This window comes from Mauremys mutica, chromosome 24 (genome assembly GCF_020497125.1).
Source record: "Mauremys mutica isolate MM-2020 ecotype Southern chromosome 24, ASM2049712v1, whole genome shotgun sequence".
NCBI classification, from domain to species: Eukaryota; Metazoa; Chordata; order Testudines; family Geoemydidae; genus Mauremys; species Mauremys mutica.
Genome location: NC_059095.1, coordinates 3,027,284 through 3,048,917, shown reverse-complemented (window position 1 = coordinate 3,048,917; position 21,634 = coordinate 3,027,284). Strand labels below are relative to the sequence as shown.

The 21,634-nt window shown below is 56.6% G+C and overlaps 1 long non-coding RNA gene across 1 annotated transcript; it reads right to left on the bottom strand.

Moving 5' to 3' along the window:
* Positions 1-220: 220 nt before the first annotated feature.
* On the bottom strand, positions 221-14,605 carry LOC123356071. The gene is made up of 4 exons (XR_006575280.1): positions 14,489-14,605; positions 13,390-13,686; positions 1,614-1,865; positions 221-354 (listed from the first exon to the last, which is right to left on the bottom strand). It is a non-coding gene; the product is annotated as an uncharacterized LOC123356071 (long non-coding RNA).
* Between the last annotated feature and the right edge of the window lie 7,029 nt (positions 14,606-21,634).

Genomic DNA, 21,634 nt, shown 5'->3' with positions numbered 1-21,634 from the left:
CAGTCCGGAATTTCACTTAATGTTTGGTTCCGTTGTGGTGAAATTTAACCCCCCTTTTTTTCTGGTACGTGTGCTAAAGTCCTCGTTTTCTCGTCTTTAAAAAAAACAACACATTTGCCTGCAGACAGTTTTTAATGCACAATGAAGGGGGTGGGGTGGGGGAACCCAACCAAAGTCAATAATAATTGTTCCATCCTCCAAAGTATTTCAAAATATTGTGGTTAGATGGGGTGGAGCGCTCTAATTTCTGAGTCGAGTAGATACATTTTTTGAAATGATGGAGGACTGGCCGGCATGGTGGGGATCAGGAATGAGAAAGAAAGTCTCCTCACCAGTAGGTGGCGGTGGTTACATCTGGTAGGGGATAAAAGTAATCAGGTCTGAGAGTTTTGTCTACATGCAGAGTTGAATCAGGGGTTTAAACCACTTCAGCTAAACTGCTGCTGAAGGCTGTTTGGATGAGCTTATTTCATTTTAAACCAGGCTCATTTCAGTTTAGTTGGAACTGAAATAAGCTGCTTTCAAACTGAAATGAGGGTGCCCGCACAGGGGGTTTAAACCGATTTAACAAAAAAACCTGGAGTAAGTTTGTGCGAACGCAAAGCTTGAATCTGCTCCCTGCAATACATATACATGCATCCGGTGAAGTGGGTTTTAGCCCACGACAGCTTATGCTCAAATAAATTTGTTAGTCTCTAAGGTGCCACAAGGACTCCTGTTCATTTTGCTGATACAGACGAACACGACAACCCCTCTGAAACTAATTCAATGGGTTTGATTTGCTATCACCTCATGCAGTCATTTAAACCAGCACAGAGTGAGTGTGAGACATGACTGCAAATCTCACGACATTTGTTGGGTTTGTTAAAGCCCCTGCACCCAGCTTTTATTTTGTGATACCAGGTTAGCAGTGGGGATCAACCCTGGGTCTTGTGGATCTTAAAGCATAAACCCCTGCAGCCTGAGCTGAAATACCTACCTCTGACATCTGGGCTTGCCAGAGGCTCAGCACCCTCTCCCCATGGAGCGTCACACTGAGTGGGCCTGGCTTTCACTTTAACAAAGCAAAGTAAGTTTCTAGCCCTGGTGGTTGCGGAGAGAAGCTTGCAGGCGTGAGCGGAGTGCAACCCCAGGGAGTCAGAAAGAAGGCAGCCAGTCACAAGAGCCCCACGTTGATGATCATTTTTTAAAAATCTCATGAAGTTTGAACACGTGTGGTTGCAATCATGGTCCCATTCTGTTCTGCCAGGAGAGACTCTGCCCCCCTGTTGCTATGACAATAGTAACCATAGAACCAGCTGCCCTTGAGAGCTGCAAGATTTGACAACCAGCTATCGGGGGCAATGGGAACCAGCCAATGAAACAGGGTCGGATGAGCCATGAGCTGCCTGCCAGCCCTGCTAGCTCTGATTCTTCAATCAAAATGCAGCGCTCATCCTTGGGTGCGATGGAACAGTCCCTTGATCTCAGCCCAAGTTACTGTGCAATCAAATAGGATTGGTATGGACAGGCGCCATAATCAGCATTCCGAGCCCAGCTTCTCTAACTGCACTGCAGCTCTGCCATCTTACAACAAGCATTGCACAAAGGAATAATTAACTTGTGGAACTCACTGCTGCAGGATGCTTTAAAGGCAAAGCTCAGCAAAGGATGAGGCAGTAATCTCTATAGGGCCACAGACCACCGTGACTAGTACAAAGAATCCCAGTCTTCAAGTTTCAGGTACTTGCAGGGTCAGGAAGAAATGTCTGTCTGGTCTCTTGCTGTGCAGTGGTCTGGGGGAAGGAAGGATGTTTGTGCATACATAGTGATGGGTTCTGAGTGAGCTGTTACTAAGAGATCTTGGGGTCGCTCTGGATAGCTCTCTGTTAGGAAAGGGATGGAAAATACGACAAAAAGTATCATAATGCCACTGTATAAATCCCTGGGGCACCTACCCTTTGATTACCGTGTCCAGTGCTGGTCACCTCGTCTCAAAAAGAACATAGTGGAACCCATTGGGGTGGTGACAACCTGGGCCAGTTACGTTCCATTTCCTGAGCCGCACGGGACCGCACCCGGGGTCTCTCCTTTAACAAGCGCGGCTGGCAGGAAGGGCTGGAGTTTTCAGACCTGGGGCGGGGGCGGGGGCAGGGGGTGGCCCTGAGCCACATTTAGGCACCTAAAGAAGTGGGCTCATTTGCAGCAGGGCTGAGCAGCCAGCTGCTCCCACCCAAGTCCCTGGCAGCACAGCCCCTGTGGAAACCAAGCTGCTGATTTATTTGCCCCTGTATGGACTTAGGGCATTTGCAACTAATGCAGGGGGATTTTTGGGGGTAGGGGGGGTGCTGGGCACTTCCTGGAAATTGGGCCCCTTTCAGGTGTCTCGATTTGGGCATCTCCCCATCGAGGGCCCCAAAATCACTGGTCTCCTTTGAAAATCTGGGTCCCAATTTTTTAAAAATCTTAGCCTGAGTCTCTGAGCTGCCCTCCAAGCATCTCGGGGTGCAGTTATTTCCAGCTACCCTGAGACACGCTGGGACTCAAAGCAGGGCCTGTTTGATTCCTGGGGTCATTGGTTCCTGCATACCAGCTGGGTTTTTAGGCTGGAAAATGGATTTCTTCAGTAGAACAGGTCAGCCACTGACTCCTCGCTCGCCTTCTCAACCCCCCCCCACTGCCCGCCCACTCAACCCCCCCCCCCGGATCGCCTACTCAGCCTCCGCCACTGCCCGCCCGCTCGCCTCCTCACCCCCCAACCCCCCGGCTTGCCTCCTCACCCCCTGCCTCTTCAGCCCCCCTCCCTCACCCGCCGTTTGCCTACTCACCCCTCGCGGGCTGCACAGTGAGCCCACGCGGGCCACATGTTGTGCAGGCCTGCACTAGACCAACCTCTCCCATAATAATAATTAATAATTAAAATGCTGCAGCGGCTTCCTGCCTGTAGTTAGTAATGGCCTGTGGTCTGAATTTCAGCAAGACACCATGTTATCGCGTGGCATGAAACCTTTTCTAAAAGGCTTCTTAAAAATAGCCCTTTCAGTACACTTTTTATTGTTGTTATGCAATAAAATGAAGTGTGGCTGTGAAACTGAATCCTACCCCCATCCTCCCGCAAAATAATATTTACTGAACGTCCAGTTTTTGAGTCAGATTTTCGACATCTGGAAAATTTAAAAAATCCTCTGGTCAAATGGATGGCTTGTCATCATAAGGGTGTTTTTTAATGTTATTATTATTTATTATCTAAATATGGGGGATGATTTAGGATGGAGGGGTCTCAAAAATCAATTGGCAAATGGGAATGGATTTTTTTTATAACCCGGCTCACGCAATAATATCCTTTGGGATGCTGCGATATTAAGACATAACTTGGTTTAAAGAAATCTGAAGAATACATCTGAAAAGCAACTGGGAGTGGAATGTTCCCTGTAAAGTCTTGCAGCTAGAATTAGTCTTGACGTTTGGTTGAGTGAAACATTCAGGAAGAGTCTTTTGGTAAACAGATTATGATGTTTCAATTAAAGTCCTTTACCAAGGAAAAAAAAGTCGTTATTTAACCTTGCTGCTGTGGTTGGGTCTGGTAGCTCAGAGCCAGATTTTGAAAAGTCTTTAGGGGCCTAAATAGCTTTAAAAATCTGGCCCTAACCTGCTTGTGGCTGAGCGTTCTCGGGGCTGTATAACATGAAGTGGATGGATGGATGGAGCTCTGGACTGGGATTCAGGAGATCTGGGTTTTATTCCTGCCACTGACCTGCTGGGTGGCCCCACTCTGTGCCTCGGTTTCCCCACCTGCACGAGGGGGGTAATGATGCTGACCTCCTTTGTAAAGCACTTGGAGACCTAGGGATGGTAAGAGCCATGTGTGAGTATTGAATGGCTGCTCCAGAGAGTTTACAATCTTAGTGGGTTGAATCAAATCATTGACGATCATAGTCAGCAATTCCCTAGAGTGATAGTAATGGCTTGGGGAAAACCAGGCTCCCAGCTGGACTCTGGGTTGACTCGCTGATTGCCAGCCCCCTCCACTTTCCACCTCTTCCAGCCCAACGAGGAGAGTCCATCATGCTCTCGCCTGGGCAGGGGTTGTGCTGAGACTGTCCCACCTTCCTTAACCAGAAAAGGTGCTGCCCCTGCCCCGCTCCTCCGAACCAGGGGCTGGGGTCGGCTGGGGACATTGCTGGCCTCTGCAAGGTGCTTCGCACCTTGGGGCTGGCAGCTCACCGGCCCCTGGCTTGTGGGGGCGGAGCTTTGAATCTAGTGAGAGGAGGGGGTGGGGCCTGCCCTTGGCTCCGCCCCCATCCAGCTCTCAAGGAGAGGAGAGGGGATCCAGACTCCACCCTTTTCTATCTTCTTCCATTTGGGGGGGGGGGCAGTGTCTCAAAGCACTTTTCAAACAGTAGAGAAGCAAGCCTCCCAGCCCTCTGTGGGGCCACTTTCATTGTCCCTATGTTACATGGGAAACTGAGGCACAGAGAAGGAAAAAATTAGCTAAGGTTGCTCAGCGAGAATGTGGCAGAGCTGGAGACAGAAGCCAGGAGTCGAGTGCTTTGCTTTAGCTATAATGGCACCCGCTCCCCTTTCTCCTCCCCGCTCTGGGGAGCTGCAGCTCTTTCGTTCTTTGCCCAGGTTCCCAGCAGGCCAGGCTGAGGGGCTGCGGGAGGGAACACAGGGTGCCTGAGATCTCAGCAACACAGTCCTTGTTCCCGAAGTTACACACAAACCTCAAAATCCTGTGTGAAATCCAGTCCAGGGACAATCACGCACAACTCCAAACCACCGACGCCAGCCACTGCCCTGCCTGTGTCTTCCCGCCCCCATCCCATGCCCACGCGGCCCATCACTGATACACGAGAAGCATCAAATCCGGATGGTATTTCAGGGCTGTTTGAATCCTGCTGGAGCCTGAGGGTAGCGTCAGGCGTCACGCCCTCCTCCCAGCACACAGCAGCGCGGCTTGTGAGTCAGATTCTCCCCTGAGCTTTCTCGTTACCCCTCATCGTTACCTGCATGGCCCCCACCACTGCAGTATCATAATCTGTAACTTGTTTATCCTCACAACAGCCCTGTGGGGCAGAGCAATGCTATTACCCCCATTGCACAGATGGGAAAACTGAGGCACTGAGACGGGCTTTCTTCGCCCATAGGGCCAAAGTTATTAAAACCTCCTCCTGACACTGGCTAAAGCCAAGAGAAGCCAAAAGCCACAGAGATTCCAACTCCCCGGCTGCCGGTTTCTGCTCTGGGTGGCCAGTTTCTTATCTCCGGCTTGCTTACCCTAGGGATTGGCCCAGATGAGACTTGTGATCCATGCCAGCCTTGTCTTGTGACATAGCCAGCGGGCCGAGGAGGAGTGGGGGAGGCTAATGCCATAAAACACAGAGCAATGCTAAAAATGAGAGTTCTTTTGTTCTGGCCAAGAAGCGAGAGGATCAGGTTTATGGAGTCGCTGCTCTCTCCACTTGACAATGTTCTAGGAAGCGTTTGTTTTCCTCCTTAACTGTTTGTCCAGATCGAGCGAGGGGCCATGTTCCTTGGCCAGACGGAGTGGAATTTTGCAGCGGGACACATCCGGGAGTTCACTCGTAGCTGCGGGAGAGAATACACCGGGTTGGTGGCGACTGCTCTGAGGAAAAGGTCTCTGCCCCTAGGAGTTTACAGTCTACACTCAGCCCAGTTTTCACAAGGCTTCACTCCCCTTTAGCACCTAAATGAGTGGCCAGATCCTTAGCGCATGGGAAAAGCTGGGCGCTTCCTTTAGGGGCCTCGCTGGGAGCTGAGGTCTTTTGAAACGTCCGGCCTAAGCTGAGCACTTGGAAAGGAGCCCCTGAGCTGTTCGGAAGATCTGGCCCACGACGTACAGCTGGGAGGATGGCATGGGATTCCCTGGAACGTGGCGGCGGCATGTTCTTCCTTGCAGGGTAGACTCCGAGGCACCCCGATACAAGGACAGGCAAGGCCGAGGCTCTCGGGGTTCTGCAAGAGGAGGTTGGGGAGCACTCAGTGCTGGAGGCAGGCAGAAGCAATGGGTGTTGGTTGGAGGAAGGGCAGGGGGGCTCATGGGCCTGGGAGGCGAGAAGGGCTGCAGAGGATGTAGCTCTTGGAAACGAGGCAGTAAAGTGGGGAAGCTGCCTGGCTCTGTCCCCCGCAATATCAGCTGGCAGCAGCACCGACGTGTCCAGCAGATGCAGCAGAAAGTCCGGGCAGGACACTGTGTCACTAAGCGGTGACATTGGTAACAGCCTGGGAATGTCCCTCCATATCCCAACCAGGACTTGGGCGAAGCCAGGTAGAGACTGCCCCCCCCCCAGACTGTCCCCCCGGGTTCTCTGCCTGCTGGGAAAGGCCGTGGCTGGGTGCTGCACGGACGTGCTCCCCGAAGCTGGCTAGCTGCTTCTTCCTTCGGCAGTGGTTTGCTGCCCGGTGTGCCCGGGGCCAGGAGCGGGGCTGCCTTGGCACAACATTGGGCTGGGTGGTCATTGTGACGTCGCACATGGTGGCTGTGGTGGTGATGCCCCCTTCCCACATGTCATAGCGTCTCACACAATGTCTTTGGGCGGAGATGTGTCGAACCGGGAGGGGTGCAGGGAGGGTAGAGGGCACACAGCTCTGTGCCCTGTCGGGGACTCAGAGACGCTGGCACAAGATGGGCACAGGCTGGAGCAGCGAAAGGAGTGAGGCACTATGGGAATTTAGGAGAAACTTCCCCATGCAGAGTGTGGCGTGTGAGCTCCCAACGAGCGGGGAGCTTTCTGAGATCTCAGGAGTGGGAAAACATTGCAGGGCACAGACACGAGACAGGTGGGTGGACAACAGGCAGCCCGGTCAAAAATCCCAACTCATAGAAATTTCATCTGCATTTGTCCATCTCAGCGAATCCAGATAGACCCTGCAAAACCCATCAGCGCGAACAGTCATTGGCCTGGACGCTCGGCTTCCGTTGGTCATGGAAAGCCGTGTTTCCTTCTAGAGCCTCACTACAGGGCACAGAGCTGGGGATTCTTGGAGGAGAGGGTAGCTCACGGCTGGCAGAGATCTGCCCATTAATAACAAGATTCATGAGAGGCTGGTAATGACTTTTGATCTGTAGACGTTTTACAGAGCACAGCTAATAGTGTGCAGGGCGGGCTGCCTGCTACAGTCGAGTTCATGGTGATTGGAAACCCAGAGGGTTGTCTTGGGGGTATTTTCAATCAGCCTTAACTAGGCTTCACAATGGGGGCGGCTCTGCTGGGCACCAGGAGTACAAAATCCCCAAGAGGCTTCCTATAGGTCAAGGGGGTTCAGCCTGGGTGAAGCAAGCAGGTGTCAGTGGGTCCGTGCTGCTTGGTGGGAATCTGGCTACATGGGACAGGGCAGCCTGGTACAGCTATGGGGTGCCCAGATGGAGAAGGTTGACGGCCCCCTGCAGTAGGTGATGCCAGGAGGGGATGGTGTTTTCCGGCAAGGGAATCTGCCTTCTATGGAGAGAGAGAGAGAGAGAGTGAGAGAGAGAGAGAGAGAGAAGATCTTTGGCCTCCATTTGTCCTCACAAGGGGTAGGAGCCTGCTACCTCCTGATACAGTCCTTTAGCTCAAGGGGAGCTGCTTGCATTGTTAACTTCACAAGACCTGGGTTCAAATCCCACTGGCTACCCGAGAGGGGTTGGTTACAGTACTGCAAAGATGCTGGTGTCTGACCCAAATGGACCCAGGAAGGGCTATAAATCACCCCAGGGAGCCCAGCAAGTGACTCCCCGAACTGAACCTCAGAACCAGCTTGTGCTAGTGAGGACTCACGTGTGGTGCTGAGCCTGGCGCGAGCCAACTCCACTGCAGCAGGGGCTGCCATGAAGCGCTGGGTGATTGGAAGCAGATTCTCCAGGGCTGGCGCTCGCCCATGGATTCATTAATCTCTAACCAGAAATAAGCACCCTCCTTCCATGATCACAGAGAGGGGCAGATGCTTGGTGTACCCGAGGTGCTCGTCAGCCCAGCTGGACTCTGCCATGTGGCTTGGCTGGTGGGGTTTTAAGAACAGCGCTGTTTGTTCAAGGCCTGGTGGATGGCTGGAAATGTGGCTCTGTGGTCCGGCTCCTTCCCGTCGTTCAGAGGATGAGTTACATGAGGTTTTAGCCTCTAGCAAGAAGGAAAACAGGAGGCCTCACTGCAGAGCTTGGGCTGGAGTCTGCAGCTTGAAAACGTCTGGATTTCCGTTTCATCTCTTGCCTGGGCATGTTTTCCTTCTGCGCTAACCGCCGTTCGCTCGCCTCTGGTTTGGGCTGATGTTCCTAGTGGGGTCTTTAATTTTATTTAAACTCTGGTTTCCGCTATTAACGTTAAAAAAAGAGTGGACGCCTCCCCCTGCAGAGTTCCAGCTCAGTCATGCCTCTGTGGCCACGGGGGCTTGAACGTGGTGCCCAGAGAGAACGGGGCTTTGTTCGGCTCGGCTCGCCCAGCTGCTTAGCTGGCCCCCAGCCCCACAATAGCTGAGTGCCTCGTGGGCTGCAATGTTTATCGTCCCCGCCCCCGGGAGGCCGGGCAGGGCCACTCTCCCCTTGGCACAGATGGGCCCGTCCTGAAGCCCAGAGAGCCCGAGTGACTTACCAAGGTCACACGGGGACTCTGGGGCAGAGCAGATCGACCCAGGTCTGCCAAGCACCATCCTTGCTCCTGGGCCCAGCATGGGCTCTCTGCAAGACACGCGCCTTCACCCCCCATCTCACTTGGCGGCCCTGGGGAGCACCTCAGCCTGGCTGCCCCCAGGCTGTGGGTACACAGAGCCCCGGGGAGCGCTGTCCCAGAAATCCCAGTGCAGACCCTGAAAACCAGGGCACAGGTCCCTCCGCTCAGCTCTCCGTTCGTCTCCGACCAGCACCGTTTCCCCTTTGCCTGTGGGGTTCCCAGCAGATGTGGCCACGAGCCCCGTCCCGCTCCTCCAGGCCCATTGGACGGGGGACTGGGCGGGGGGGTTGGGGCTGCTGAAAGGAAAGACGAGGAGAAGCAGAGAATGGAGGGGGGGGTCTTTAGCCCACTCATATAAATCTGACGGGTCGGTGACAGGTCTTGTCAGGCTTCTCCTCCTCCTGCACCCCTGGGGGAGGCCCTGCCCCCTGTGCCAGGGAGTGCTGCTCTGACCTTTCTAGGGTTCTGCCGTGGCTCGTGCCAGCTGTGCCCAGAAAGGCACAAGGCCTTGGCTGGCAGGACCCTCCCAGCCCTGGGGGCCTGGCCATTGCATGTGTGAGCTCAGAGCATCTCCTGCTTTTCTCCCCAGCCCAGTGCACCCCGGGTGTCACCCTCTGGACCCCAGCACCGACGCACCTGAGCACTGACAGAGCCCTAGTGACGGTGGGAAGGGGTGAGGCCCATCGTATTCCCTGCATGATGGCAGCTTTTGGACCTGATCCCGGCTCCCAGCCTAGGGGGCATGGCCAGAATGCACTCTGCTCTGCGTCCCAGTGCCCATAGGGAGCCATGGGAACAGAGTGTAGTTAGAGCAGCCCTGAGGCTGCTCTAACTCACAGCAGGAGCTAGGCAGAATGTGGGGAGCACGAAGGTAGCTCAAGGCCCCCTTAACACTCCCTGCTCCCCCACCCAAGCACAGGAATGGAGTAACTGAGGGTTTGTGGCCAGTAAGGAGGGTGTGACTGTAAGGTGCCTGACAACTCTCCACTAACTCGCTGTGTGGATGCTTGTACTGCGTAGGGCGCTCTCAGGCGGTTTAGCTTTGTACACTTCCAAATGCTCGGCTAATGCTCACAAAGGCACGCTTAGTGCATCCACAGGGGGAGTTGAGACAGAGCAACCTGTGGGCACCAGCTCCATCCTGCTACCTTTTCCCTGGGCAGACGAGCACCGAGAACTCAGCCTGCGGCAGGAGAGTGTGTCGGAGCTACTGTGGACACAGGGCTAAATGCATCCCTGGCCGGTGTCTGACTTCAGAGGAGTTATGCCGAGGATTAATCTGGCCCCCGATGCAGAAGGGGAAGTGGTACGGGTAAAGCCCCCTGCAGGGAGGAGAGGTCTCAGGGGCACTGGCTTGCAGACAGGTGCCAAAACCAGGAATAGAACCCAGGAACCCTGAACTCCTCCCCACGAGTCCTGCAGTCAGGGCTAGCCATTCCCTCACTGCGCTAGAACCCAGGAGTCCTAATGGCCAGTCCTCCCCAGAGCTAGGAACAGAACCCAGGCCTCTGGACTCCCGGCCCCAGGCTCCAGTCCCCACCCCCTGCTGTCTGCATTCGGATGAGGTGCAGGTATTGCAGTCACTCCCTGACGGACAGGATGGATCCCCCCCAACCCCAGCAAACCAACCGTGGGCTGAGCGTGTGCTCACGGAGATACGGGCTGTGGGGAGATGCAGGGCTGAGGGGGCAAGTGGCGCTGGGTTCCACTGTCCCTGCCCCTGCCCCATGGAGCCGGCAGCTGCTCCCTGCAGCCAGCCCGTGCCCAGGGGCTCTGACGGAGGCCAGATCGAGTTAACCGTGTGGCGCATTTCAGGATGCGACTGGCGATTCGCGGCGATCATCTCGTTCATGTGCCTTGGGCTCCCGCCACCTCTAATTGCCGAGGGGGGGGGGCAGGGGAGAGCTGGTTTCTTTCTCTCCCTCTCTCCTTTTTTCCCTTTGCCCATTTTATTATTATTCTATTTTGGACTTGTTTGACCATAACGAGAAGCAGCTGGGCCCACCCGCGCCTGCGTTTCTCATCAAGGCCTCCCCGGAGCGGCCCTGGACCGCGCTGGGTAAACAAAGCCAGGGAATCAGCCTCTCCAGCCAGGTCCGGACCGCCACCGCAGCACAGCGAGGCCTCGGAAAGGCCGTCCCGGGGCGCTGCCCCTGTCGGGCACGTCCCAACCGCAGCGGGTGGGGCCTCCCGCCAGCCTTGGGGAGCCAGCTCGTCCTTCATTCCTCGGCCGCTGCGTAAGGCCTTGCCCCAAAGGGCAGCTTGTGGGTGTGATCCTGCCAGCCCTTGCGGGGAGGGATTCGGAGTGACCGCAGCCTGCAGGGGAGCTGTGTGCCGGAGGGTTTGGGCTGGAGGCTGCAGGCAGAAGGGACCTGCCCCAGGCTAACTCAGGAGCTGTGCTGAGCCGGTGTCTGGGGGGAGTCTGTTCCCCCTGGGCCGAGCCGGGAGACGCACTGACCCATTCACGCGCGAGACCCGCTGTGGGGGCAGGCAGCCTGTTTGCATCCTGCCAGCCAATAATTGTCAGTGTCCCAGCTCTTCTGCCAGCCTAGCGCTGCCTCCACACCCATCTCTGCACCGCCCCAGCCTCCTCTCGCCGTGAAGCAACCAAAGCCGGGCCGATTAGCCATTGCCCAGCCAATATCCTCTGGGGTGTCTCCTCTCCCGTCTCGAACGCGCCCGTTGGATTTTCTTGAGCATCTGCTGCAGCTTGAGTGTCACCTTCCCTCCCACTCTGCCTCAGAGCCCTGCCCAGCTACCGCCCCGAGGTCTGGTCCGTGGCCCTCCGGTGCATGCGGAGAGACGGTCTCCTTCAGCAGCATCTCTGGGGGCCAAGCAACCAGCCAGCGAGCTCTGAGCCGGCTGCTCGTGGTTCCTGGGAGCAATTACGTGGATTAGAGACAAAGCCGTCCCAGCTGGCGGCTTGGAAGGCCAGCGGCGTGATCAGAGCGTGAGGTTTTGCATCTCCCGGAGAGCTGCAGCCACTGGGGAGTTTATTTTCGTACTTGACGAGGGTTCCTTAGCATGACATCAGCGCTTCAGCTTGCGGGTGGGATGCGTGTCAGGCCGGTTCCAACCAGCGGCGGGAGAGCTTGGAGGGGTCTCATGGGCTTGGGGCCGCCGGGAGATCTGGACGCAGTCTCCGGGGCGCTGCTGGGACGCAGGGGGAACCGTAAGCAACGCACAAGGGGCCGGACAATGAGCCCAGCCCCTCCTGGGACCCACTGGTCACTACTGCTCTGCCTTGGAACTGCAAGCAGAGCCAAGGGCTTCCTGGGCGAGGAGCTCAGACGTGTTATGTTCCCCCAACACCTCCGCCATAGGGGAGCATCTCCCCCATCCCTGGACATGCGGGGGCTCCTGTGAACCTTCAGGTGCCCTGGGGGGGCCGGGCTCAGCTTCTCAGTGTTACTGCCGGCTGCACCATCCCCTGCTGGCAAACGGCACCAACCCTTCACCGCAGCCCTCAAGGCCTCCGGCTGGACTGCTCAGCTCAGTGATTCACCCTGCAGAAGTTCTCGGGCTTCTCCTCCCTCTCCTCCAGCCCTGTCTCTCCTGCTGCCTGCAGCCGCATTGCACGGTCAGGATGAACGGATTCTTTATGGCCGGCGGGTGCAGCCGTGTTGCAGTCCTGGGGTGTCATGGCAGCTTGTGTAGACGCACCCAAGTTAGCTTTAATCTAACTCACTCAGGCACCGCGCACACGCAGAGCGGTGACCCTGCCGGGAGGTGTGGGGGAGGGATGGAGTTTGGGCCGGTTTCACTGCTGGCACGGGACGCGCGAGGGCTGGGACGCCCTTGAACGGGCAGGAGCCCTGGAGCTGTCGCTCCGGGGGTCAAGCCTCACTCGGGGCGTTTCTGCCCTCGCTGGAAGCAGGCCCCGTTTGCTGTTGTCTAGCGGGCAGGGCCATGAAAGAGCCATTGGAGACCTGGGTTCGGTTCCTGACCTTGCTACTCACCTGCTGGGGGACGTCATTTGCTTGCTCTGTGCCTCAGTTTCCCCTCCCTCTCCTTTGTCTGTCTTGTCCCTTAGCACCGTAAGCTCTTTGGGGCAGGAGCTGTCTCTCACAGCGGCGCTATACATGGTGTTGTTCGGGGATGACGCTGCACGTGGACTCTCTTATTCCAGACCAAACGGGCCTCGGTCCTGTTCAGCTGAGCCCCCGTTCACAGTGTCTGTGAGGCTGCCGTAACCCTATACCCGCTAGAGACGAGCGGGCGCCGGTGGCCTCAGGAGAGGCTCAGCCCTGGACTGCAGAGCTGGGAGTTCAGGACTTTGGCTGCTTCTGCCACCCAAACACAAGCCCCGTTCACCCACCCACCACTCCCAGCGGCCTCGCCGCAGCCCAGGGAGGGCCTAACCTCCCCGCCGAGCCCACATGCCTGAGCTGACGCGCAGCCGAGGGAATGCAGGGCCGGGCTAACTAAATAGCTGCTGGCACAAATGATCATTCGCGTGCAGCTCCCCCTTGAAGGTTTGACTTTCCCCGCCCCACCCCCCTTTGGGTTTCCGAAAAGCTGCCTGGAGTCAGCGCCTGTCCACTGAGCTCCCAGCGCTGCCTGCAGTTCGTGCCCTGCTGCCTCTGCCCCCATCCGCCCACCCTGCTCCCCCAAACCTCCCTGCCTGGGGTCCCCTGCACCCCCTCTGGGCGTGGGGCTTTGCTTCTGTCACCTCCCAGTCCCTGGAGCCCAGCCCTTGCTGAGCCCCTCACAGACTGACCCGTCCTTTGCTCCTGCTCTGAGTTACTGTCCCATGCGGTGTGTTAGCAGGAGCCAGGCGCCCCTCTGGGCCCAGCGAACGAGGCCCACGCCGAGTGAGGGAAGGGTGGTGACGGGTGGCTGCCTGCGGGATGTGGGCGGAGGGCGGTTCGGCCGAGGGGACGAGGCAGTGACTCAGGAGGTGGCTGGGTTAGGCTGTATGGCAAGTCCTGGCCGTACAGTTCAGAGTCCGGACTGTTACGTGGTGTTCGTGTGTCTCCTGGCTGGGCCTTCCCCCGGCACCTCCTGAGAGCCTGAGTTCAGAGCTGGCCCCCTGGCATCGTAACTGCAAAGAAATCACATTCTTGAAGGAACTTGAACCCCCCCCGGCCTGTCGTCCCCCGTCCCCCCCCCCCCCGTGGCGTGGCCCATCTACGGGGCTCATTCCTCGCACACCAGGGGGATGACTGGGAAAGGCCACTTGGATGTTTATAGATCAGGAGCTTTTGATCAGGGGCTGGCGCAGCCGGGCCAGCCCAGCTGGGAGGAAAAATCTGTGATGGGCAAAGAGACAGCGGAGACTGTGCCTGGGAGAGAAATGATCCTAGGGCAGCTGGTGTGTGGGGTTCAGCTACCACTGCCAGAGAGAGCAAGACTAGGATTCGATGAGATCGTCCCAAACCCCTACGAAAAATAAACTAAAGCCACAGAGAAGGAGTCACTTCTGCTCTTCCCAGTGATCTGGAGGAGACAGAGGAGCAGAGAGCCAGGGAAAAGGAAAACTGTCTGAAGGTGCCAGCCGGGCGCAGCAGGGAGCCACGTCTCTGCGTGGCTGATTGCACTGCTGGGTATGTGGCAAACCCCAGCCGGCAGGAGGGGAGCGGCGAGGTGGCGGGGGGTTCTTTCCCCTTGTTTCCAGCAGCCTGGTTTCCTGCTGAAAGGACCGAGCCCCTTGTCAGCAGAGCTGCTGTGCCTGGGGCAGGCTCCTGGGTGCCAGAGCAGCCGCCCCCACAGTCGAGTGCTGAGCAGGGGCAGCTCACGCTGGGCAGCAAACTATCCCGCTGGGTCTCTCTGGTGAAGGCAGCTCTGGGGGACGTCGGGTCACAGCTGGCAGCTGTGGGACGGCGCATGGGGGCTATGGGCCGTACCTGGGGCAGACCGACAGGGAGGTGAGTGTGTCACCATTACAGGGCACCTGTCCCCTCTGTGCTCCCTCTGAGTGCACCGGCCCTGGGGCCAGGCCTCGTGCCTTCACCTCTGCTGGGGTGGGATCATGCATTCCCCCGGGCTGCAGAACCCTGAGTACCCACCGCACTCCCCCAGCAGGGCCAGATGGGTTTAGCACCCCGTCAGGCGCCTGTGGGCGGCCTGCGGTGACCAGACAGCCTTCTCACCCAGCCACCTTTATCTGAACAGGGAACGGAGCCTCCGAGAGGGAGGATTTTAAAACAACAAACAGGCTACATGTAGGTCTGTCATAGCTAAACCCTGCTCCCAAGGTAGGCCTAGCCACTGCAGCCACCCCAGCGGGTACCTGTGTCTCCCTCTGGTGCCCCCGAACAATGCCCCTTCTCTTGGGAGGCCCCCCCCTTTTGAAGCTGCCAGCATTCCTCTGATTTTCCATGTCCCTGGGCATTGGCCAGGCTTTTGCAAGGGAGGAGATAAAGTCTTCCCAGCTAACAGCCTGGGCATTGTCTCTTCACAACCCTCAAGTGTTTGTGGAGAACAGCTTATCTTGGGTCTGTCTTCTTCCTTCCTGCTTGTTTTTCCTCACAGCCCCTGTTAAGCCCCAGAGACTCCCTAGGGGCAGGCCAACATACAGCATTCATCCGTCATTGCAGAGCAGACCAGTGCGGTCACAGGACACAGTGGGGCCAGCCAGCGTCACGCCCTGGGCTCTGCACCTCGAGCTGTTGCATTTTCTCTAGGCTGTGTCCATCCGGATGTGATCACCAGCCCTGGAGTGAGAGATGGGGAGGTGGGAACCAGCAGGGAGGCAAAGACTGGGCTCCCCGTCTGAGCCCAATAGCCTTTGGCTTCTGTCTGGCTCAGACTAATTGGAGCAGGGGCCTGGGAGCCAGGACTTCTGGGCGCTGTCTATGGCTCTAGGAGGGGGTGGGGTCTAGTGGTTAGAGCAGGGAGTGTGCGAACCAAGACTGCTGAGTTCTGTCCCTGTCTCTGGCAGGGCAGTGCCATCTAGTGATTAGAGCACAGGACTGGGAGCCAGGACTCCTGAGTGCTGTCTATGGCTTTGAGTGGGGAGCGGGGTCTAGTGATTAGAGCAGGAGAGGATTTGGTGCCAGGACTCCTGGGTTCCTGCTGACCTTTTCACAGTACCACTTTGTTCATAGTACTTTAGAATAAATAACCCCAAAGCTGTAGTAGCTTTCACGTCCAGCTGCCCCCATGTTCGTAAGGGCCTTTGACAAAGCCAAACGGATGGTGGAAAACAATCCCGAGTGCTAAGCTGTTCAACACCAGCCCTCGCCGTCCCCATGGGTTCTGAGGTCAGTGACTCACACTCCAAACTATTCAGCCACCGTTCTTCTGCAAACACCTCCTCCCTCCCATTCGGGACTGCAGCCCGGCTCACGCACTGGCAGGACGTGCCTTCGTGTCTGGGCACTCCTCGGAGGAGCACCAGACCCCAGGCATGCAGGGGTGCGCAAGGGATGGTCCCTGCAGGGGTAACACCGCTACCAGCATTCTCCACTACACCCCCCAGACCCACCAGAGAGGGAGACAAGGATGCACAGAGCAGCAAAGTCACCAGCTTGAGGTCGGTCACCTCGCAAGTCAGGCAAACTCTGGAGCCGTAGGTGTGATGGACTGACAGGACAAGCCTTGTCCTGGAGCCCACATTACCTGAATGAAAAGTCACGTTCGCCACTCACCTAAAGGAAAACCACTGGTCGAGCTGAGCCTTGCGGAGCGTTACCACATGGGGCAGAAGGGCCCCTCGCTGGACGCAGTTCCTGCTGAGTGTGTGTGTGTGTGTGTGGGGGGGGTCTAAGACAAGCATGTGAATTGTTTGGCTGACGCTCCGAGGCAGAGCTCTCAGCTCCACTGGCTCAACGTTTTTTTTGCAAGAGATTTACAAGCATTTTTCCCCAGGAGAAAAACCAAACGCCCTTCATGAGGTCTGCTCGCCCCTCGCCACGCAAAGTCAGGGTCTAGTGCTCCCCAAGGCGCTAGGGATGGCGTAGGAGCCGTCCTGGAGCAAGCCAGGCTTGACTCCCTGCTCCGGGGACCTTGCAGCGAGACACTTCAGGCTGGATTTCAATGGGGCACGGGGGCTTTCCAAATCCCAGGAGGCACCGCGCTGCAGCCTTTGGTGCCTAAACCCCCTTGATACTCTGGCCCTTCATCTTTGGTTCCCCATCTGTATAATGGGGCTCATGACACTTCCCTGCTGCTTGGGGCAGCCATGGGGCTACACCCCTCAAAGCTTGGGGGGGCTCATTTGTTACAGTAGTGGGGGCAACACGCTACATGGCTCCACAGCCCAGCTGAGACAGATCCAAAGGCACCTGGTGTCAGCGCCATGCCGGGCGGAGCCGGCTCTGAGCAGCGGAGCCAGGGGTGGGCCTTACAGAGGGATCCTCGCCCAGGCTGCACGCCGCCCCACTGCGGGGGGGTGCGGGTAACAACTAGATGGGAGCAGGAGCCCTGGCCAAGTCACTTAGGACCAGAGCCTCAAAGGGATTTAGGCACCTCTGTCGCTTCTCACCGATGCCAATTGTGGGGCAGCTGCACTGACTGCACAGAGCCAGGCCTGATTTACACCCACCAAAGTGAGAGGAGAATTGGTCCTCGTCTCTATATGGGCCATTACAACCCGCCCGTCCCGCAGGACATAAACTCATTATGTCTGCAGCTGCAAAGCATGAGGTGCTGTTGTGGTCATTAACCAAACCCAAGGTGTGCAGAGGCTTGGGTTAGCCCCTCCTCTGGCGCCTCTCCTGCAGCTGCCAGGCCAGCTGTCCCTGGGGTGCTCCAGGATTGAGACATGGCCATATACAGGTACCCACAGGTAGCTCGCAGAGGAGCTTCGGGAGATGGCACTCGAGACCATGGCGGGTGGCTCCCTGGGCCTGCGAATGGCTTCCTCCGAGCAGCAATGGGGCGGCGCTCTTCACAGGCGACCTGGCCCGGCCCTAGCACCTTTCATTTGAAAAGTATTAAGAGGCAGCTTTGTGAATTGTTTACCTCGACCCCACTGGCTGCCCCATCCCCTTTGATCTGGCAAAGGGCAGCATGGAGCGTCAGGCTGGAAAAATGCTTCAGGCCAGCCAAACCATGTTGAAAAGGGAAAACATCGGCCTGTGACGAGAAAGGGTTTTTCGACCTATAAACACAAGGAGCCTTAGGCTGAAATTGGTCCGTTTCTTTTTCTTTGAAGCTTTAGCAACATCCCAGTCCTCCTCAGAAGCTGGTAACAAGCCGATGCCGCCCAGAACTTTGCAGCTGCTAGCAAACGAATAAACCCTTTGGGACGTGGGCCACTGGTCTAAAGAGGAAAACTGAGGCACAGAGGGGGCAAGTGACTTGCCCAAGGTCACCCAGTAAATTAGTGTCAGAGCCAGAAATAGCCCCCCCCCCAACTTCCCAACCCCCGCACTGAGGCCATGCTGGGTTTATGCTCCTGGGTAGATCGAAGCCAGTGATATAATGCTACCAGGCTCAATTCAGTCACCTTTATTCCCATGAAAAGGTCCTTAACGTCGCACTTCGCGAGGGGCAAGCCCCGACCAGGAATTTGAATGAGCTTTTCAGGCAGCAGAGGCACTTTGCTGGCACTGATTTAGCCAGTGACCTCGGGAACAGGCCTCTGGGCTGCCGCATTCACCCCCAATTACACCGCCCCTCGGCTCCCACCGCTGGAGCTTCGTTCCCAGATGTGGTAGAAACAGCCAAGCCCCAAATTTAGAATCCAGGCCCCTGTTCAAATTATATCCCAGTTCGGCCAGAGCCAGGCTCCCGTGCAATTAAATCCAGCACAATTAAGGCACTTTAATTAAATGCCCCCACTGTTTTTGGTGCCTCGGCCATTAACTCCTTCAGTGCTGGAATGTACCAAGTCCTCCGAAGCTGCAGGGTTCTGGCTGCGTTGGGTGCTTCGGTGATGCCCTGCAGGTCCCATGCTTTGGCTGGTGGCACCAGCCTTTGCCAACATGACCCAGGCCAGGTGAGAGGTCTGCTTCTCCACCGCCGCAACAGGTGGAAGCGTAACACGTTCAGAGCTGCCAGCGGAGGGCGCTGAAGGGAACACAGGCTATTTCCCTGGCAGGCTAATACCAGCCACTGGTACCTGGCATGCCAAGCTTTTGCGGCTGGTCACTGGGCCATTGGCTGTTCAGCCCATTCATGGCACAGCTTCTGGGTCCTTCGGAGAGTGGAAACCAGCGCTAGCCAGAGCCACGCCTCAACTCAAGGGCTGGCTGGGCTTGGAGCTTGCCGGCTGGGTGGCGGGGGGGGTGGGCACGGATTGTTACGCTTCTGGGAGACGAGTGTCTGAATGGGATTGATGGGCTGGGGGAACAAAGCAACGCTAGTCCCAGGAACAGGGCAGAGAGAGCGAGAGAGCGAGCGAGCGAGAGAGAGAGAGAGAGCAGGGTGTGTAGGGATAGATAGATAGATAGAGGGGGTGTATGGGAATAGATAGATAAAGGGGGTGTATGGGAATAGGTAGATAGATAGAGAAATAGCTAGATAGAGGGAGTGGTGTATGGGGATTAGATAGACAGACAGACAGACCGGCCTGGTGATTAGCGAGAGCTACTCCCCCCCCTTGCAACATGCCTCAGCTCTGGCCCGGAGCTACCACTGCTCGTGGCAGGAACAGAGTTCAGAGCCAGCAAACAAGGCTCTGATTACAAGGGTCAGCAACCTTTCCAAAGTGGTGTGCCGAGTCTTCATTTATTCACTCTCAGTTAAGGTTTTGCGTGCCGGTAATACATTTTAATGTTTTTAGGAGGTCTCTTTCTATAAGGCATTAATATATAACTAAACTATTGTTGTATGTAAAGTAAATAAGGTTTTAAAAATGTTTAAGAAGCTTCATTTAATATTAAATTAAAATGCAGAGCCCCCTGGACCAGTGGCCAGGACCCAGGCAGTGTGTGTGCCACTGAAAAGCAGCCCGCGTGACCCCTTCGGCACACGCCAGAGGTTGCCTATCCCTGGATTAGCTGCTGGTGGAGGATTTTTGTGATCTGGGCCCTGGTACACGGGCAAGTATGAGACCTGCTAAACATATTCCATGCAGCCCATTGGATGGTCTGGGCACGCGTGCGCACGCACACACACACACACTCTCTCTCTCTCTCTCTCTCTCCAGCTGGATTTAAGTGGAAGGTACCAAATCCCATAATTACCAACTTCCCAAGCAACCCATGTGGTTGATCACAACTGTGCTGTCGCTAGGGTAGAGGGGCCACTGGCTTGTTCCAGCCTGGCTGGGTGGTGGGGTTAGTGAGTGACCAGGTGTGTTCCCGAGCTGGGTGGCTGGATTGGTGAATGGGGGGACGTGAGGGTGGATGAGGCTCGTGGGTGGTGAGTGATTAGATGGTCTGAACAAGCCACAGTGATGCAGCGGGAGGCACATGGGGCCAGCCACACAGGTTGAAATGCCCCAATGCCACTTTTTGCGGCTACTATCAGCCCCACCCGGGGGACACACACACCGCGTCACCAGTGTCCTTCAACCCTTAGAGAAACTCCTGCCACGTTCCAGCATGGTCAGACCCCTGGGAGCTGGCGCAGGGGCTGGGCAACTGCCCGCAGAGGCCTCAGCTCACTGCCACAAGCTAGCCGCAGTTTGGAAGATGAAACGTGCAGCCAAGCCCCGGAGCTGGCTGCGAACATGAGTCACAATGTGCTGGCAAGTGAGGCCGAGACTGAGGGGACGGGGCAGCGATTGTCTCTGTGCACAGAGCCCCAGCTAGTGGCGAGGGGCCCAGCTCCAGCTAACACCGCTGGGGGCCGGTCCCCAGCTGTAAATTGGTGCTGTGTGATTGGCATCACTGGGCTGCACCAGTTTACAGGCGCGAAGGAACTGACCCACCCCCAGCCACTGGGCTTGATTCTCCTCTCACATCAGTGTTACCCAGTGTGTCTGCATGGAGGGCATGGGACTTAGTCCTGATTTACACCAGTGTCACGGGGATGCTGGTGCATTGTTTCTGCCTGGGCTAGGGTCCTGAGCCATCAGTGAGATGCAGCCAAACCCAGGTGATGTTGGAGAATGGGGGAAAAGTGGCTGATGATTAGATGCTAGCAGAGCTGCTGAGTGTTGGGCTGGGTGGGCAGAGGACTACGTCAATCGATGAGTGGGGAGATGTGGATGGATGGGTGGGGGTGGACCTCTGGCATGGGTGTGTGGATGAATAAGGGCGTAGCCATGTGGATGGATGGGGGTGGATATGGATGGGAGGATGAGGTGGATGAACAAGCCTAGGTGTGGAAAGATGAGTAGGTGGGCAGGTGGAGTGAAGAAATGGGTGAATGGAGTGCCTGGGTAGGGGGCTAGATGACTTCATGAGCAGATGAATGAGTGGGAGCCTGGATTCCTGGTGAATGGGTGGGAGGTTGGATTGCTCATGAATGGATGGGTGAGCGGGAGGTTGGATTGCTGGTGAATGGGCAAATGAGCAGGAGGCTGGATTGCTGATGAATGGGTGAATGAGCGGGAGGCTGGATTGCTGGTGAATGGGTGGAAGGTTGGATTGCTGGTGAATGGGTGAGTGACCAGGAGGTTGGATTCCTGGTGAATGAGTGAGAGGCTGGATTGCTGGTGAATGGGTGGGAGGCTGGATGGCTGGTGAATGAGCGGGAGGCTGCATTGCTGGTAAAGGGGCGGGAGGCTGCATTGCTGGTGAATGGGTGGTTCTGAGGATCCCAGGGAGATGCACTCTACAGCCCAATCATCCCGCTAAGAGCAGTACCACAGTTGCCTCCCTGGGGCCAGCCTCACCGCAGGGCTTACAGCTTTGTGCCATGCAGCCACTCAGGCTCCTCCAGTTCCGGCTGGGACCAGCCATAGGTTGGGAAATACCTCACAAGGCCCAAGCAGTTTTGCTGAGAGACAGCGAGGGAGCGCACACTCTGGCCATGGCAGATACCTGCGTTCCAGCCCCGGCTCCAACCCAACATGGGCCGAGACCGCGCAGGACACACCTCGTCCAGACCGATGGAAACACAACCATATATTTTATAATAAATAATGTACAAATCTGCACCATTTATCAACATGCCTTGGCAACACAGACCGTCCCGCACAGACCGTTGTCCCT